Here is a 20,437-nt window from a genome sequence, read left to right as displayed (position 1 = left end):
AGTTTCCCTCTCCTCTTGCTAGGTGATGATGCTGAAATATTGCAACATAAAGCCACCAGACCTTAAACACTATGGTATTCACACTAAGTCGTGAATAGTGGCATAGTTTATCTGCTTCTTAGGAACATCAGGAACACATCAGGTTTGTATTTGCTTTTCATGTGGACTTCCTGCCTGATTATCAAGCCAAGTTCTTTTTCGGTCATCACCTCTAACATGCTCAAAAAGCTAAAACCCCAACAAGAAGAAATTAGAAAAAGGAAAGGAAGCCTGGTCAACATCACTACCGCAAACGGTACAGACTGTGTGGGAGGCAGGGCCTTCTCACAGGTTGTCTGCGACAGAAACAGCTTTTGCTTCCACGAGGCAAGAATGACACCTCACACCTCCCGACCCGTGTGCCAGGTGCGCTTCTTCCACGTACCTTAACACAAACCCAAAGAGCACTTAAAGCAAGCTGCTGCCAGAGTGCTAGACTACACACTTTGTGTCATCTCCTCAGGGCTGCAAAAATGACAGAGCGTAAGTAACACACGGCAGTCTGGTGACTCAGCATGCTGACCGGAGCGGTGGAAGCGGCACAGATCCACCCATTCATTCATTTCCTCCTTCCTGGCTGAAATGGAAGAGGCCATTCCAGGAAGGATGGGAATTGACCAGGACCGCCAGCTGAAGAGTTTCAAGCAAAAAGCCTTCTGTGTGCCACATTTCGTCCCAAAGACGCTGTTGCAAATCCCTCCTGCTTGCCTTTCTCTCGATAGTAGGAAAACACCGATCAAGTGCCATACCCTTTGAAGGAAAGCCTTCAGCTCTGGAAGAAGAGACCTAGCTCCCAGCTCAACAGCAGGCTTCCTGCTGCTAGGTCATTACTCAGCAGCACGGCATCATTGCAGCCCATTAGGCCAGAGGTTAGTACATCTTCAGGAATTAACATTTCCACTAATCCCTTGCACCACCTGGCAGCCCAAGATTGCTGGGGAGCTGAATCACGCAAAGCAAGGGCACAGACAGCGTCGGTGGGACTGCCACGTCACCCCAGCTCCTTCCAGCCCTGGCGGCCCTGTTGGTCTGCCAGGCTGGGAGGAGGAGAAACACAAGGCAGGGGATGCCACGGCGCCGCGGAGGAATGGTTGGGCATCGATCCAACAGATACCTGCAGGACTTAATCGCTTTGATACCACTCAGTACCGCGTGCGTTTGGAAACACACCATCTTATCAGCGTTGCTGCCGCTGTTACTGCGGAGGTTATCTGTACCTCGAAGCTAAGTATGTAACACTCTGCAAATCCACACGTTCTCTGATAATCTTTCAATTTGCCCCTTCAGCCACTTAGGTCAGCAGCTTTCTGAACTCCAGCCATCTTCACCACAGCTGTGATATCTGCCCAGGCAGAGAAATAAGGGCTTTTTTTTTTTTTCCTGGGGGAAAAAAGTTTTTAAAAGTGACTCACTGAGGCTTTGAGCTCAGAGGGAAAAAAGAATTTCACTGTGAGTTAGACTCGTAACAGCTACTCATAAATACAATGATTTCCTCTGTAAGTGGCTAGAGAATAGCTACGCTCTCTCCTTCGGTTCTCATACTTTAACCTTAAAAGCACACTTAGAGTATTCCTCTTTCCCTTCCAAATTTCCCTCCCTCCCCCACTGCACGGCCACACACTGAGCATTTATCTAGTGTAACCCCAACACTCTGCCATGCTTAATTTACTCCTGAATAAGAGTACCCACACAAGCTTATTGATGGGATAGATTTGGGACTGGGATAAATCTGAGCCAGACTATGCATCAGCCTTCTGTTTGCACAGGTTCTCCTAAATCCAGGACCACAATTCCGTCATACATAATCCCATTGGCACTCCTGCTCTTTGGAGAGAAGTACTGATCTTACAGCAAGACTTCTTTGCCCTTGCTGCAAGGGATATTTTGGCTTCTCAGAAAACCCTTTTTGGTTACTGTAGCATATATTCACCTATTTTTGTTAAACACAAGTCTCTGGTTTGGAATCACAGGTACATATTGTCTCAGACAGCAAACAGCGGAGATGACACTGGACTGCCCCATGCTCTGACGGGGGATGCCTGCTCCGACAGCAGGAAGCGTATTTCCCCCAGAACATGTACAAGAGGCTGTATACAAAAATCCCACTCCACTCACAGAATTGCACAGTTAAAACTGCGCCGTACTTTGGAAACACGCCTGTTTGGCTCAGTAACAGAGACTGGTTAACTGACTGAAAAGGTATGGTGAAAAGCTCCAATGTTTAAGCCTGACTGATTCAAGAATGGCACTTACCAGTTGCAGGTTCTCAGCAGCTGTGCAAAACAGGACACTTTTGCCTGAACATAGCTCAAAGGTCCTCAATTTGATTAGCAAAGTTTACAGATAGGTTCAGTCTCAATTTAGCAAATTATAAGCCTTTCCTCTGTCCATAGGACCTTTAGACTTACAGGCTAGGTTTCTTTATGCTAGATTTCTCTCTACATCGTTAACAGGACAAAGTAGAAAAATACTAATTCTTCTAAGAATCCAGGAAAGTACAGAAAACAAAGCAAAGGACGGAGACTAGCTCTCACACAAGCCTATGTACCCGAAGTATACGGTTTCATTAACACAAGGAAAAATGAGAAGCAGACTTCAGTACGAAGCCTTGGTCAAAAATGTGCCACTGCTTGATTTGGATAGAGATGCACGTTATGAATTGGCAATGTCCAGCAACAGCCTGGGCTGTCTCTGCAGTCAGGCCATACCGCAGTGCTCCAAGAGAAGGGATGCTCTTGCTTCAAGAAACAACTGCCTTGCACCTGTAACACATCAAACTCAGCCTCTTCACAGTGTATATAGCAAGCTCCAGCTTGATCTAGGAGAAGAACAGTTATGTGACATGTTGGAACAGAATTACTGTTCAGCAATATCAGGGTAACGATTTACTCTTTTTAGTAGGGTTGTCACAAGATTAGAGACTAAGAATTTAAGTCTCTGCTGCTTGGTTGCAGGAACCAGCTCTCACGGTTAGCTACGTTCTCGTTTGAATACTAACCTCAGCACTTACACGCATGCAAGCAACTTCTGCTGAACCGAAGGGGAACTAAGGAGACTTTGAGATGAAATTTGTACGGACAGGGCATTTAAACCAAAGCTTTTTACTTCATAGGTGAGTTTTTTAAAGTTTTGCAAATATTCCAATGGACAGATTGTCCCTTACTCATATCAAAATGGTAAGAAGTATGTGAAGTTTTGTAAAGTGGTTTAAGAGAGCTACTAAAAGGTGAGATTAAGGACCATTTCAAAGAGGATTTAATTTGGAATAAGATTTGCATGCAGACCCTGAAAAGAAATTGCAGATCAAATCTAGCTTCTACTCCTGTAGGTACAGTATGGTGTAACGCCCAAAATCATAGCTCATGAGACATTTAAACTCAAAATCAGCTTTGGGTTTTTTTTCCCTCCTCAACAGACTACCATTTATTTAATAGGAAAATATGCAAATATTTATAAAAATGACTGTTTCCAGAATGATGATTAATTTCTATCACTACACTAGCCGAAGTTAAAAATAGAACAGGGAAACAAAGCTTCCTACCGAACCATGTTTATTTTTTTCTTCTTCTTTTGGTCTTACAAGCCGTATTTAACCAGATAACACGGCGGTATTCACAACAATCTACTTCCGCTGCTCTTCTTTTTTGTTACTAAATGGCTATTATGTGAAAAATGAAAATGAAAACACATTTTTACATTTACTGGAATCTGCTGCAGAATTTGATACGCTGCCCTAAAGTGCTCCATAAAGAAAAATAAAGACATTTCAGCGACTGATTTCAGCACAGAAAAGCTCTCCTGAAGAGAAGGAAGCATATTTGTCTGGAGAAGAACTAAACATGAAAGTGGAAACTGACGTGTTAAGTGAGATTTCCCTCCTCCAAGGGTTCTTGGTTTTTGTTTTGCATAGCTTTAAATGAAAACCTCAGTGCTAATACAAGATGAAGCTGGAGTTATTTTAAGTCACTTCAATTTAAGAACATTTATAATTAAGTGTTGCTTTTGGGTTTTGTTTAAAAATTAATATCACACAGCAGAGGTTCACAGTTCATCTGAAGAGGCAGACTGCACGCGAAACTAGCCCTGGCCTTTTTTCCAATCTGCTAAAGCAGAATAACACCCAAAGATGCAGCGCAGCTGGCAGCTCTGTGTTGGCTCACCTCAACAATGAGGAGGTGCATTAACACTCAGAGTAACAATGGAGATGGGGTGACCAAAGCCCACCCTAAATTCACATTCTTGTCCTCATAGAGAAAACTCTCGTGCATGCAGACTTCTTTTCCATGATCCAGTATGTTGCATTTTTTGACCAAATAAGTACTAAACCTAGGAATCCTAAATCTTCCTACCTGTGTCTACTAACCTCCCTCCTCTCTTTGATTGGATCTGCCACATACTTCTGAGAAATCTTTTGCTGTTAGTCACGTCTCTGTTATGCAGAGATCACCTTTCATGATGAGTCTTGCAGCACACTTCCCATCATCTCTTCCTCTAGCCAACAACTGAAACACAAGGATCGCCGAGGCAGCGACAGATCCAGACACGCACACTGGTGCCATAGGACTCTCAGCCTTTTCTTTCCGAATACTGTCAGAATCAGGGATGAGGAAGGTAATTAAAACTCCAACATGCAGGTTGTTTTTCAGCACGATGAGACTAATAGCTTAACTGGAACTCAGTGTTCAGACAGGGTGCTGGATTTTGCAAACGAGCTGTAAGGCAAGAGATGAGCTGTAACATAAATGCAGTGATCCCAACACTAAGAACTGGGGCCTTTCATAAACTTCTGGTCAAGGTACTGCTGCTCCTGCTTTGCTCTAGGAGTGAGCAGCTGCTGTCTGGAGGTACTAGTCAGCCAGTTTTGTGGGAGGTTTTTGTTTTTTATTTTAAAACTCACTTAGTTATAGTGAAACTGACACAGTGCCTGAATTTTAGCAGTACTGCTCCATCTATGCAAACAACATACCAGAGCTGCACAGCTCAGTTAAAAATAATTGGTAAGATCAAAGAGTCGATCCATTTCCAGTCTTTCTGTCACCCCGTTCATTTTCACAGAGGAAGGAGAAAGCAAGCAAATACCCCCACCTCTGCCTGGAGGCTCCGTCACAGCCTGTTACCATTTCTACAGGTATGCTGAAAACAGCAAAAAGACAGCAATGCAGCTACCAGGCAGGGGAAAGGGGGCAGGGGAGGTGAGCAAACAAATCACCCTGAAATGATGACTGCCCTAACATGGGTGTTCAATGAATGTACATGGCAGAAGACAGCTGCCATGATGGGATCTGCTTTACTGGGCAAAAACAATGCTCTGTCTGCACAGAAACCCTGACTGAATTTTACCTCTGAAGAACTGAAGTAATTTAGAAACTGTCAGCTCTGCAAAAGTGCCCAGAGCATTGGAAAGGCATCTTTATTTGTCATGTTTAAGTAGTACAAAATGTTGCCAACCACTAAATTTGAGTCTCAGTTCTTTTAAGGCTCCAGCTACTATGCTGAGAGATTTTAGGATTTTTAAAAGAGCATGTTATCCTTCAGTTAGAGGAAAGACTGGAAACATACAGTGCACAAACCCTGAAACAAGTGAATAATAAATGCTTGCTTAAAATATATGCAACTCCCTCTTCTCATTTATTACCTTTCTATATTTGTCTGGTGTTCCTTCAAAAAAAGAAAAAATCTAAAATGTTGGGATTTTAGTGTTCACGCAAAGAAATATTACTTGGTGAGGCCACCAGATTTCTTAAAAAAATGATTAAAGATCTTATTCTGCTCAGTTGTTGCTCCTATGTGAGTTCTGATGGAAATTCCATTTTCACGTTTTGAGGAAACAAACACAAAATCTTTCATTCCAGATTGAAGAGCCCTTACTGGTGAGTTCATGATTAAGGGCATAAATCCAAGTTTCTCCTAGTAGTCTCTCGTATGGTGAAGCTGAAAGGATAACGAAATCAAAGCCTTGGTTAAATATGTTCACTGAGTTTTCTGTTTGGGGATTGCAATATATCCCTGCACTGAAACAATCAAGAATACCAATGAAGTGTTCTACAGTTGTTTTCTGCACGCACGTGCCAAAACAAGATGACTTTGTATATCTAAACTAAGTTTAGTTGCAATGTCTACTATGCCATAAAGCAAAAACAGTCCTAATCTAAGTACATGGCCCACTGTAAAGTTTTTATAAAGTCATCTAAAAGCTACATGCAGCTACTAAGTCTTCCAAGCATTCCACAAGAGACAGTAAAAGTGATCTCCGTGTTGTACAAATCTCCTCAGCCACCTAAATCCATTTGGAATCAGGAATTACCACAGTTACCCTGAGTGCTCACGTACTACAATGTTCTGTATTACCGCCTACATAAATTAGACATATTCTAAAGAACAGAACCCAAACTTCCTGTCTCCCTGACCTAAAATATCCAAACATCCAAGGTCTACAATCATGTTATTATAAGATACAGTAGGGTGATTGCATATAACTATGGAAGAACAAAATGTTTACCTTTTAAAAAACACAGATACAAAGTCAGCTTGAATTAGGAACTTCCTTATTTAACAACTTAACATTAGAAGAGCATGAGAGAGGAGAAGAAAGTTAGAAAGGTACACACATTCCCTGGAAGACAATACACGCCTCATGATGGAAGTGCACCTACTGATCCGCTACGACAGAATGATCCTGATCGTACGTGATTAATGATGTACAATTTGACAGTCAGTATCATAATTTAGCACAAGCAAAGTATGAAAGCTTTCATGATAGCCAGTTGAACAGTGAGAATTTTCAAACATAAAGAGGATGAAAATAAGAGTTTCCTAGGCATCTAGTGACAGGACTAGAGGGAATGGCCTCAAGTTGCACCAGGGGAGGTGTTGGTTTGAAATTAGGAAGAAATTTCTTCTCAGAAAGAGCAGTCAGGCATTGGAACAGGTTGTCCAGGGAGGATGGTACAGTTCAAGGAAAGGTTGAACCTGGTGCTTAGGGACATGGTTTAGTGGGTGACATTGGTAGTATGGGGATGGTTGGACCAGATGATCTTGAAGGTCTTTTCCAACCTTACTGATTCTATATTCTATATCTTGTCATTTTATCTGTGGTCTTTCCAGAAAGCTAAGGTTGCAAGGAAGTAACAGGTCTGCCTTTCCTACCTCTCTGCAACCACAGATAGGAAGATTAATCCAGCAACAAAATTCAGCAAGCAGGTAACTCCTAAAGTTAGCCAAAGATTTGCTTCTTTCAGGCCAGCTGTCTAGCTCAGCCACTTATAAAAATTTTGGTAGACAGATCCAGAATGTACGCTTACACAAAGCTAAGATTTGCCAAAACAACTTCAGCGAAAAACTTGAGAGAACACCCTAGGTACAGATCAGGTGTCCCTGAATTAGTCTCCTTAAACTGGCCTGTGATGGCAGAAGGAAGGAGTGTTACAGTAGATGTGCAAGCTATTCTCTTCCCTCCTCCTAAATAATAATTTTAAAAAGCTTGTGGAAGCTGCAGAGATAAGCATTGCTAAGGACAGGTTTGATTTCTGAGCGGAAGGCTGTAATTCCTTCTCTGACTTTCCTGCACCGTACATTGCCTTTAAATATCATTCTGCCAAAGACATCCAGATATGCATAACTGCTGCAATGACACCTAGGAAAAGAAAAGAACTGGGTCATTACTATAAATGAGCTGGCAAGCGAGTAAACTAAATAGATTATTTGTTACTGGCATGGTGGGATAGAGGGAGCACATTTAAGATTGTTTCCATAGGTAGCCATGTCTCTACATTCTTCCCTAATTATTACTTGGCCTTGTTTAGAATTCATCCCTGGCCTGAGGAAAAACAGTTTTCAGATTCCTGCATGCGTTAAATGAAACGTGGACTCTTCAACCCCACTTCTTTTTAATAAAAGAAAAATGAGAAAGTCAACATAGGAGTTCATGGAGAAGAGACAAGAATGAAAAAAAAAAGCCTTCAAATAGCTCTTGGAGCAATACTGTGGAGAAGCACATTGCACTTAAAAAGCACATTGCACCAAGAATTCTGTTACGTGCTCTGGTCCTTTCATCTGGCTTCAGCAAGCAATCTGATGAGACGTATGCTTGTACTACACAGTACGGTAAGTAATTCCTTAAGGTTTACAACGGTACCCCAAACCGACCAGAACTTCAGTGCCTTCAATTCTTTCCTCAAAACATCACAAAAGACATAACTTGCTAGACATTTGGGCATTAAGATGAGTGGAAGAGATGTTTATTATCAAGAGAGTTAGCAACGGTTTGTAAGTATTAAAGGAACTGGCAATGATATATGTACATGAGAAAACAGTGTAAAAAATGCACACTCCCTTTAGCACTGTATGTATGAAAATGTCCTGTCCCTCTCTTGCTGCTTCAGGTCCCTCTGAGTCCAGGCTCATCTCTCCCATCTCCTCCTGACACTGTTGACTACATTACAGGTTCAAACACAAAAATACAGCAATGTCATCAGGAAGTGCATTCATGGAATAAATTCACCTTAAAAAGTGCAAGAAACATGCAAGACAAGACATCTGTCTTGCTATGCAAGACAGGAATAGCTATCTATAAGGTTGTTTTCTCTCCTACCTCAGAAATCCCCATCAAAAGACTGAAGGCATTGTGGCAGAATCATTGTATCGATACTTTCGCATCTAAACAAAACCAACTCACTCTGGAAGTCCCCTGATAAATCCCTTGATAAATCCCCACACTCTTGTTTGCAGGGCTACCCATCGATTCTGCTGAGAGCCTAAGCAACCATGAAACATCCTGCCAGATCTGGTAGAAGTAACAAGCCAAGATCCTGATCCTACAGCCATACAGATGATCAGTTTTTCAAGTAATAGGGTACTCACATCTGCAAGTACTTTTAAGACCAGGGCTTAAGCCAGCAGCAACTGACTGACACAATGCTTACAGGGCTGCACATTCCAAAATACTTAGGAAACTGCTGGATAAACTGGCAAGAGCGAGAGTTACCCATTGTCTGGCACCTCCTGCCAAACAGACTGGAAGAAGTGCCAGCACCAAGTCAACGTCGTCAAGTCAAAGCTCATACCCCTCCATTACCACAATCTTGTTGTATTGTAATGCGCAGAAATGAATGCATTCACAACCTGAGGGCTGCGGGGTGAAGACCACACAACGCAACCACCAGAGGCTGAGTGTCAAAAGAGCTTTTCCTACAGGTAAAACAACAAATGCGTACGTGTGCCTTTTGGTTTACACTTTTGATCATCCACGTTTGTCTTTCAACGTTACAAGAAAGAAGTTAACAGATCTTGATGAGTTTCCATTCTTACTATTCACACCAAAGTGGCTGCCATGTTTGGTCTTCCACCAAAGGAGGCTACTACATGTCCATTTACGTAAAAAATTGAAGGAGGAGACTTTTCTTGCTACCTCATTTTCTGTAGGGTAACTAAGTTTTCTAACAACACAATTAGATTTGAAGCCTGGTCTTAAAAGACCAGAAGTCCAGGGGTTTATCTGCATGTGGCATCTTACAGATTCACAGTCAACAACAACACAGGGTGTTTGTCACTCAGACAGCCCTGCCAGAGGTGCCTGTATGAATTCATCATTGGTGGTTTGAGCACTTCAGACCTCTTCCAGAACTGGCGTTTCTGTATCTCCCTCATTTACAACTTCTTAAAAAAGCTCTTTGTTTGCTGGATTTTTTAATATGAAATTTGTCATGCTTTGTGGACAAGTTTAGGGAGAGCTGGGAGATCTCAAAAACGAAAAACATACAAACAGGAAACAGTATTTAACCCACCGCTAAGCTGACCCAGTACTGACTCCTCAGGAATGGAATATTGGCATGGGGTATCTATTAATCAGCTCTCTTGCAACAGCAGGATGGCTCCAAAATACAGTAACAGGAAGGGAAAGGAACATGTGTTATGCCTAAAAGAAAAACAGCAAGTTAAGTTTACTTCCAACTGTAGCTTGAAAGAGGTATCTGAACGAAATAAACTGCAGAGGCTCCAGCTATACCTTTCCTGTACACATAAAACTAAGAATAGAGGAGGTGTATAATTCAGCCATTCATTTGTTTCATACCCTCTTCCCCAGCCATAAACCGCTGAGAGCAGAGTGAAAGTGGACATTTTGTTTTTCACAGTAGGAAATACACCAGTTTAATGCAACTAACTTCACACAGGAAACTCAAGTCCTGCCTGCGTGCAGGCCAGCCGGAGCGTGTGCACCAGCAGGAGAGGCTCTGCGGCATCCTGTCAGCGGCACCGCTTCATCTGTAACGATGGACTTCGACAGGGAGCACGGACGGTCCGGTCCCACCACTGACCTCTTCTCTGCTAGCATCGCCAGGACCCATGGAAAAGGGGCCTTGGTGGATGGGCTGGGAAGAGGGGAAGCGGGTATCCACTTTCGGGAGATTGGTATTATTTGTTATCAGTTTCCACTGGTCACTTGTGGGACAGAAGTTGACGAATTAAATGAACGCGAGCCATCTGTCCTTGCTCTCTACAGACACAAAAACACAATGTGTGCAGCCTCTACACCTGTAGCTGAGCAGGAACTGCAAGCCTAGACCGAGAAGGCAGCATGAACCAAATCAGTCTTGAAAAAGACGACAAGGCTAAAGAAAACATTGTTAAAGATGCACTTGTAATCTGTGTTTCATCTTGAAGAGCTCTTGCCTCATCCTTGAGCACGCTTTATATTATCACTGGAAACCCGCTAGGAAACCACCCCTGATGCTCACAACACACCACCGAGACCGCGGCTCGACTGAAACTGGGAAACATCTTAACCCCGGAGAGGTACGAGGGGATTTGTCCCCCTGCCCCACAGCCCGGGGGGGACACGGGGCAGCCTCCTGAGGGAAACGGCCGGCTGCGGGCACCTGAAGGAGCCGCCGGGGAGCTGGCGGCGGCGCCAGGCGCGGGCACGCCCTCACGCCCCACTCGAGGGCTCCTCCGCGGCGGCCGTGGCCCGCCGGAGCCTCCCCGGGAGAAAGGAGAAGGGAGAGGGAGAAAAGGAGAAAGAAGGGGGGAGAGGAGAGCCGGCCCGACGCGTGGGGCTCCCCCTGAGGGGAGGCGGCAGCCACGCGAGGGGACCGCTGAGGGAGGAGGGCGCGGGGGGAAATGGCGGCTCCCCGGAGCGGCGCTGAGGGCAGCGGGCTCTTACCTCGGCTCGGCTCCGGCTCGGCTCCGCGGGCGGCCGCTCAGCCCCGCTCCGGGGAGAGCCCGGCCCCGCACGGCGCTCGCCGCGCCCAGCGCCCGCCCCTTCCTTCACCTGCCGCCTCCCCCGGCCGCCGGGGCTCCGCCGGCCTTCTCCGGGAAGAAGGGTGCCGGGGGTGGCGGTGGAAAGCCCCGCCGAGGGGGTCGTGCCCCTCCGGGCTCCCTCAGAGGCGTCGCCGTTGCCGCCCGGTGTCCTCAGGTTGTGCCAAGTGCTGGGCACAAGTCGCAGCCCCTGGCCTCCAGCCCCTGCCATTCCCTGTGAGCAGGTGCTCGCCCCGGAGAAGGGGATTCTCAGCCTTTGGGATCCCCGACCGACACCAGGGTGTCCCGCACGTAACTTGGTCCCTGCCTGGAGGACGCCAAGGCTGAGGAGAAAGCTGCTCATAAAACATCTGCAAAACACAGGTTCATTAAGGTTGGAAAACACCTCCGAGATCATCTACTCCAACCATCCCCCTACCACCAATATCACCCACCAAACCATGTCCCCAAGTACCACATCCAACCTTTCACAGAATCATAGGATCATCAAGGTTGGAAAAGATCATCTGGTCCAACCACCCCCCTACCACCAGTGTCACCACTAAACCATGTCCCTAAGCACCAGGCCCAACCTTTCCGTGAACACGCCAGGGATGTGTCCACCACCTCCCTGGGCAACCTGTTCCAATGCCTGGCAGCTCCTTCTGAGAAGAAATGTCTCCTCATTTCCAACCTAAACCTCCCCTGGTGCAACTTGAGGCAATTTCTTCTAGTCCTATCGCTAGTTAAGAGATGACGTGGTTAGAAAGGTATTTGTAAGCAGTCTAAAAGGTGACTTAAATGTTGATAAGAAAAAGTTAATTTCATTCTCATATGTTAGATGTTCATTTAAGATATGCTTTTATTTCATTCAGCATTTTGTATACCTTGGGGCTGTTGCTTCTCCATTTTCCTTTTATTACTTCCCAGATTTTTTTTTTCTAGCTGAAAACAAAACAGAAGCAAAAGAAATGTTTTTCTTTTAAAACGAGTAGGAACTTGAAAAATTAAAGTGGTATATAAAAATATAGAGAAGCAAAATAGAAAAAATGTTTAGCAATTTAGAATGTGTTTTCTGTCTTGTAAAAATGATACACCACGTAGTGCTAGTGTGATGTCAGTGTTGTGAGAGATACAAAGTACACACCTTTAACTCCATTTACTTCTGTAACAAGAACAGAAGTGAAAAAGCACTTCATAAAGCAATATTTCTATCTAAAACATTGATCTTGGCATAATCCTACAGATTTATCTGAATAAAGAGCAGCGGGTCCTTTGCTGATTAGTCAGCTAATATTTTAAGCTAGTTTTAAAGCCCTTAACCTTTACAATAGCAGTAAAATGGTTTCTGTGGTCAGAAAACACAGTGGTGCGGTATTTCCCATGAGTGCCATTTATTAGTATTTCTCTTTGTCATTCACAAATTTTTGAAGTATGAGGTAGCAAAAAGAATCAGTCAATCAGTTTTCTGAACACAAAAGGGATGGTGCTTGGTCTGTGAAACGAAGCCCTGTGCTGTAGGTACAGCAGAGACTAGCAAAAGCTGGTTAGGAAATGCGGGTTAGTGTTGAGCCTTGATTGACTTAGAGCATAAGTACCGTGCTGTTAACACCTACCATTTGATTTGCAGGAGTCTTTATGTAAAGAAAAATATCACTTCAGAGTACAAGGGAGTAATTGCACTGGCAGAGCCTAAGGAAAATGAAGCGCCTTAAGCTTTCCCACGACATGTGTCTTGGCTGCAGCCAGCACCAGCCTTTCCCCCGGCCTTAGCTTTCCCTTGCAGAAGGACTGACAGCTGTGTACAACCGTGGGCAGGCTGTATAACATGAATAAGTCCCGTGGGAAGACTGCAAGAGGGAAAGCTGCTTGTGTGCAGCGCTTCCACTAACTTCAGCGTGAATTCTGTGTCAGAACATCCTGACTTGGTTGGTGGAAATTACAGCAATTATTTTCCTGTCTGACTGAATCCAGAACTTTTAGTCTCCAGAGAAGACAGATTAGTGCACTGAAAGCACTAAGCTAAAGCAGGTGCGGGGAACCTTCACTTTGTTGGCTGCGTATGCCCAGTGACTTCATTTTATATGGTACAGCCCATGATTAAAATCAGAACATGTTATTACTGGACAGCAGAGCATGTCAACGTGTGGTCTGCCAAAGGTGTTGGACAGGCATATTTGATCCTTAGCAAGGAAAGTGTTCCCCACCCCGAACTGGAGGCTGACAAGCCTTTACACACACTATGTTACAAGGTAAGAGGCCCTTCTACATCTCTCTTTTCCGCTGAGTTTTCCTCTTGTTCAAGTGAAGCTCTCTGTGTGACCTAAATTGCACGCAGTATTCCATCTGAGAGGACCGCAACACTTGCTTATTCCTCTTGGAAATGCCTTTTAGGATCACAGTTATGTAATGTCAGGAAGCCATAATTACTTTATGAGCTTGCTCTTTCCAAGTTGTCATCAAACCGATGAACTCATTACTTACATCCGAAGCCTTTACTAGCTCACAACTGTACGATACTGTTGAATTTATGTCATTCTGACCATTGAAGCCACCCAGTCACGTTGAATTCTAATCCTCTTCTGTAGTGAGGCAACACCCCAACTTCATTTTATCAGTGAATATAACATTAATTTCACCTAAAAAAATCATGCTCTTATCAAAGAGGATGGTCAGACTAGTCTGGCACGGCCTACTTTGGGGAAGAAAAAGTTCCATTTTATTCCATTTGCCTCTACAATTCCCTTTTTCTTCAAATGTGCATATAAAATCAGATTGAAGGGACTATAGCTGTGATACTGATTTCACTTCTTAAATACAGCATTTGCATATCCCTCGTTAAGAAAAACAGCATATGATTTTCAGCTGGACTGGATTCCCCACCTACCAGACTTATCGAAACCATTTGTTTGTTTGTGATTTCATCAGTTCGGAATTCCGAGGATACTGTCCCTCGCTGCATCGTGGCCCTGCTTCCTCTTTTTCTCTTCTTTTGTGTGTGCCTGCAAACCCTTGGGCTATTTGTGATAATTGTCTTTGCGTGTACAATTTGGCCTGCCTTTTGGCAATTCTCACTTCCTGAGCTCGAGACATAGTTTACTTTTGCTGATCAGTCTTTCGTTATTTTTTTTTTTTGCAGAACCTCTGTTTATACCTACTTTCCCATTTGTGGTTGCTTGCTACATGCTTTGAGCTCCAGCTGGTGAAGTTTCTTTAAAAGTTTTCTGTAAAAGTTCCTTTCCTTGGTTTTCACGAAGTCATGTGGGGCACAAGTTGTAAGAAGAGCCCAGTGCAGGCTGTCTGCACCAAACCGAGCATCATCAAAAATGCAAACCTGGGGTGGGAAGGCTGCTGGGATTTTGGTTTTGTTTATTTGTAATTCTGTCCATTATTCTGTAAAGCGTGTGCTAAAACACCCTCACTCCCAAGGAACAGAAGAAGCACGTATGTCAAATTTTAGGTACTCTTGCCTTGTCTTGTGACAAGAATCATGCCAGATTTAAAGCTGGTACTGTCATGCTAGTGAATTTTCCTACTTTGAGACTGTGGACTGGGTTACCTGTTTAGATATGCAACACACCTAATGCTTTAAGTATGCTCAGGTGCTTTTCCATCTATTGCTCTACCCCAGAATCACAGCCAGTTTTGATTCTGCTTGCTGCTGTTTCTCTTAGATGCTATCCCGACCTGGGAATGCAGACTGAAATCACGAGTGTCCAGAGACAATACCCCAAGAGGCCCTAACGGGGGCCTCTCAAGCCAAGTGCTGTACACACAAATAATAACATTTGCCCTGAGATGCACACGGATTCTGATTGTTCTCCCCAAAAGGCATGCATTAAAATGACAATATATTTAGTGTAAGGAGGGTTCTTATCTTTGTTAGTTAGAAGTGCCAGAGAAACATGAAAAATATTTAGATTCCAAAGATAAAGAGATCTAAAAAAGAGCAAATGTTTTCTTTAACAGTATTCTCTGTTGTGTTTATAGGACTCTTACCAAGCCTTTGGTAAAAATAAAGCCATTGTGGTTTTTTTTTTCTTTCCTTCCAATGCTGACAAATACTGCTATTAATTTAAGCTACATAATCTATTCCAGGGCCCAACTGTATCCCCACAGAGACAGAGTAATTCATAATGGATGGAGGAAGTATGCCAGAAAAAGCAGGGCTTTGTGAAGGCCTTTTGCCTGTTTCTGTCATGATTTCCTGCTGAAGCTTCAAGGAAATAAACTCACTAGGACTTCTGCAACATATTTGGCTGACAGCTAGTATGCAACTCCTTGTCTTCAATCTAACAGTCTTGCTGATGCACAGGATGAGAGGAGAGGGATCTTTCTGGGGTCATTACTGTTGTGGCAACACAGATTATTACCTTTCTTTTTTTGCTGATCTGCACACAAGCAAATTATATCACTCCTCTCTGCAGAAAGCAGCAGCAGCCTCTTCTGACTGTTTTTCAGCGTGTTTGTGCTGAAGCAGCTCTAGTTTGGGTTTGGCACGGGAGATGCAAGGGCGTCCATTTGACTAACGTGTTTTGCAGTTGGACTAAATATCAGAGAAGAAAATGACAAGTGTTTGAAAAACACGGAATTATAAAAATTCTGAGAAAGAAATCTGTCACATATCTGGCCTTTGGAGGAAATAATGTTGCTCTGGATAGCAGGGATTTTCAGCCTGCATGGTTATAATTATTAAAGGAGGAGGAGACTATTACTGGAACCAGAAAAATGCATTTTCCCCTAATTCGCCTGCTCTCATTTGCAGAAAGTATGATCTTTTCCCACAAAACCTCATCTGCTAACCCATCTTCTGATAAGACAGGTGAAAACGGTCGGTTTCTATCATATGTTCCAAGGGAGTATTTCCTTACGATCTAAAACAGATTAATTGGTTTTACGCTGAGCACAATAAATAAGTAAAAATCACAATAAACACCAAACTTGCAGCAAGAAAGAAACTTGTGTCTAGATCACTGCTGTTTTTTCCCTTCTGAAACTGAATAAACGAAATCTAGCTGTAGCTGCAGGGGTAGAGAATCCCAAATAACACGGTGCTAACCCTCCGACATCCGAGTCGTGATTTGAGTGCGCCACGCTGTGATCTCCTCCTACTCTTTCCAGTCTCACAGAAAACTGCACAGTAACGGAAATCATCAGAGCGATTCCAGTCTGCTGTTAGCGAGTCAAATTATTTTCGTGTTGTCAAAGCGATATAACATACACCGTTGTGAAGTTTCCAGAAGGAAATTACTACTCACATAACCATTGCCTTTTTTTTGATGGTTCATACCAAGAAGAGCAAAGGGCAAGACATTAAATCCAGCGCAGGAATACAACCTTTCAGAGCTGTTCACCTCCAGACATGCCTTTAAAGGCATGAACACCAGAAAACCCAGTGGCTAAGGGTTTCAATATCATGTAGGAGGGTTTAGATATGCAGTCATCACTAGGAGAATAGGAAAGCAGTGTCGCTCAACTGATATTAGGGCTAATTTTAAGCTTGATGAAAGAGGGAACAGCCTAAGGTTGGAGGCTGCAGCAGCCTCAAAACCATTCTAGCGTGAGGGTTTGTGGATCTCTTGCCTCTGTCTGCCTGGTGGAGATGGCTGAAGTTGCTGGTGTGGGCGGCAGCATTGCCGGGGAAACCAGGGCAGTTTCCAGCTTCCTTCTGTACCAACAAGACGCTGAGTGTTCCTCACCTTGCCCTTTAACTGTGCTGATATCCTTACACCCTTTCTCAAATCTTTCTTCGTATGTGAGCTACGGTTGCTCTGTTTCTCACACAGTTATCTTTAAATCCTTGCTCGACTGCATGAAGACTATTTTCTTAACCACTGCGTTGAGCTTCTTTCTGGCAAGGCTCCTCACTGGAGGCATTCTTTTGAACTGAACAAAGCTGTAGCAGATTTTTTATCGTTTATCTGTCCTGCAATGGTGCAGAATCTATTACAGTATCCTTCAAAAAACTGACACATATCCAAATGAAGAAAATGATAATAATAAAAAGAAAAAACACATTAAAAAGCACTAATAAAGTAGGCCAGAATTATTGCTGAAGAGCAACTTGCAAAAACTATAAAAAACAACAGTAAATGGTTTTCCAAATGCGTGCAGAACTGGAAGGATACCAGAGAATCAGCAGAGTCAATACGATTAAAGTACACTCCGAGAAGATGAGAGCATAGCAGAACATTACCAAAAAAAAAAAAAGTTGAATAAATGTCTTATTTCTCTAAAGGAATTAGGGAAGTTTTTACGCAAGACCCAATCTTTATGGAAGAGTTGTTAGAGAACCTGTGACAAACTGAAGGATCAGTGGAAAAGGCTATAGTTTAAATGAACAAGATAGACAGCCACTGACACGGGACTATTCTGCCAAGAGCTCTACAAGAATATAGTTCTACCCTCAAACTGTGGTGTATAACCTCCTGCTTAAAGCCAACATTTCACCTGGGAAGTGAAAGGTAATAAATGTGAGGACAATTTTTTTAATGGTTCCAAGGTAGAGTCAGGGATCTAGAGGCTGATAGACATGACATCTGGGCTGGGGTAGGTTAATAAAGAGCATAATAAAAGAATTAGGAGAGGCAATTAAAAATGTGGTAAGGGAGAGTCAGCACAGCCCTTAGAAAGAGGAATTATGCTTCACAAGTGAATCTGGTGGAGTTCCCCAAAGGAGTCATTAAGCATGTGAAAAGGGAGCTCTGGTTGCTGTGTCCCGTCTCAATCTCTAACACACCCGCGGTGCAGTTACTCACCAAAAACTTTTCAGGAAGCTGAGCACCAATGGCAAAAAATGGTTAAAAGATAGGAAATAGAAGGCGGGAGTTACACAGAGAGTTTTCACAGCGAGGGAAGGCATCTTCCTTCCTTGGGAACTAGCACGGAACCGAGGCTGTTCGATATAGTCACACATGATATGATAAAAGTACTGTAATGCAAAGCTTCTTGTGAGAAGGGAGGTGATAAAATGTGCTGATATCGACTTCTTTGGGGTAGTAAAGGTAAGTGCTGACTGCGAGGAAGGACTTAATAACACTGAGCAACTGAGCAAGGTTAAACTCTTGTGTAAATAACTGTAGAAATCTGCCTAACTTAGCATACAAATTGATGGGCCCTGGGCTGATTATGGCCACTGAAGAATGAGCTCTTGGGCTGTCATGGCCCCAAAAAGCTGGTGGTTCAATGCGTAGCAAGAGTCCAACCGCAAACAGGACATCGGCAATTCTCAGCAAGGGAACACAAGCAAAGCAGAGAAGAGTGGTATGCCACAGTATAAACCCAACAAGCCTCACATCTGGGAAACTGTGTGCAGTGCTAGCTTCCCCATCGCAAAAAGAGCAGAGGCAAGCACCACAAAAGGTGGCGTTGTGTGAGCGGATCTCCTTGCCTCAGGGCGCTGTGGATGCTAGGAGTTCAGACAGGTTTCGAGTGAGCCTGGGCAAGCCTAAAACAGCACCGGTTGTTAAAAAGAGATGCATGCCACTTCTCCCTCCACCAAGTTTGCCACTTTCTAGGTGTTGTAGTAAAAAATACTGGGCTAGATGGACCTTTCATATGACCAACACGAACATCGTTACATTATCATCACTGCTCTCAAAATACATGTGTATATATATATATATATATTCTCATCAGACTCAATCCATTGCCTACTCTTCTCAGCAGGAATTTTGCTGGGATTTTCTGTAAGATCTGGATGAAGCTAGTACAAACACTAAAAGCACTGCAGAGGTAGCATCTCATTTTATTTTTGGTCATGTTAATATGCAGCTCCGTGTCATAAATTAGAAGTATCTGTGCACCAGACGTTGTGACCGAATTATTGTGACAGAGCAGTGCCATCAGGAAGAAAGCATTCTATATTGAGAATTATGGAGAAACTTGCCTCGCCCCTCAGAAAGGTGGTGGAGGGGACAGCAGTGTCTCAAAAGGGCACAGACAATGGAAGAAGAGCTGCAAGCTCCTTAGAAACCAAACCTAACAACCAGAGGACCCAAAACAGTCTTGTGATTGTGACTGTCGACATCTGTCCAACAACTGTGCCAAGAATTCAACTAATAAGCAAAAAACACAGCCAGAAGTGAACAAAGGAGTGTTGTCTCCTTGGGGAAGCTGTCTGGTGCTGCGCAGTCTTGCTCTGAGGAGCGCACACTCTGTGACAGACATAATGCGGATGACTACAAATCCCTGCACCCCTCTTCAGATTCAGGAATGTATTTCAAATGCAGCGTTTTCAAGGTGAGTTTACACACCAAACTGTAATGAAATTATGTGAGCCTTGAACTGGGAATAAAGAAACAAGAGACATGAGTTGGCATTTTCTGTGACTCATCAATCGAAGACAGATTTATTACCCATAAATGAACATAACACTGTAAATAGATAAAATTATTTAAACAGTAAGTGCAGGGCATGCCCCACGTAGTCTTAAGGCAGAGACAGGTATGATATAGGACGGATCTCTGTAAGCGAGCACAGGAGATGCTGAGTTTTAAGACACAGCTGACGTGAGGACCATGCGTTGTGGAGCATCGCAGTACGAAGTCAGAACATAGGAGGAAAAACAACAAGGAATAACTGCTCGTCAAGGCTGACCAGCCAGCTCTGTTCTAACATCCCTCTGTGCATCGACAACATAGCAGTAATGGTAAGCAAAAGGAGTACTCACAAAACACAGAGTTACTTGAACTACTGAAAGTCTATAGGAAAAGAGTTTTAGAAAACATATAGGGTACTGATCTTCTGGTAAATCAAGGTAACACAATACGGTGCAGAACAAAATTTCCCTTTCCTGCAAGGTTTATTCCTACCAAAAATCTGAAGGGTTTGAGCTGTTCTCATCACAAACTAATTTGCAGACAATCAGTGCTCATTTTGTTTCCCCACAGATACATTTTATCACTAGTATTTCTGTTCTCGGTACAATGATAAGGGAGCTTGCTTGTTTTTCTAAGCCCTATATTTTTCCAGATAAAGCCAACCACATATTTTCAGTATGAGGCAAATTTTCCTTCATCTTCCTTTACATCACCAAGTGTTACGAAGCTTATTTTCTCATTGTTTGGAAAGCAATTTGAGGTCTTCTCACAAAAGATATGATATATCCAAGTAACTATTCACTAATGTTTGCCTTCCGCACCCAAAGCTAAATCTTCTCTATGCA

The 20,437-nt window shown here is 43.4% G+C and overlaps 1 protein-coding gene across 4 annotated transcripts in view; it reads right to left on the bottom strand.

The window, feature by feature from the left end:
* SH3BP2 (SH3 domain binding protein 2) overlaps positions 1-20,437 on the bottom strand; it is an 86,321-nt gene that overhangs the window by 26,699 nt on the left and 39,185 nt on the right. The window contains exon 1 of one of the 4 annotated variants that reach the window (XM_048048174.2): positions 11,198-11,341. The exons of 2 other annotated variants lie outside the window; for them this stretch is intronic. The gene's annotated coding sequence lies outside the window, so the exon portion shown is untranslated. Of the gene's footprint in view, positions 1-9,821; positions 10,352-11,197; positions 11,342-20,437 lie in introns of those variants that run through there. One more of the 4 variants, XM_048048187.2, reaches the window with a different exon arrangement.

This window comes from Anser cygnoides, chromosome 4 (genome assembly GCF_040182565.1).
Source record: "Anser cygnoides isolate HZ-2024a breed goose chromosome 4, Taihu_goose_T2T_genome, whole genome shotgun sequence".
Taxonomy (NCBI): domain Eukaryota; kingdom Metazoa; phylum Chordata; class Aves; order Anseriformes; family Anatidae; genus Anser; species Anser cygnoides.
Note: the sequence above shows the minus strand (reverse complement) of the source record. Positions and strands in the feature narration are given on the sequence as shown.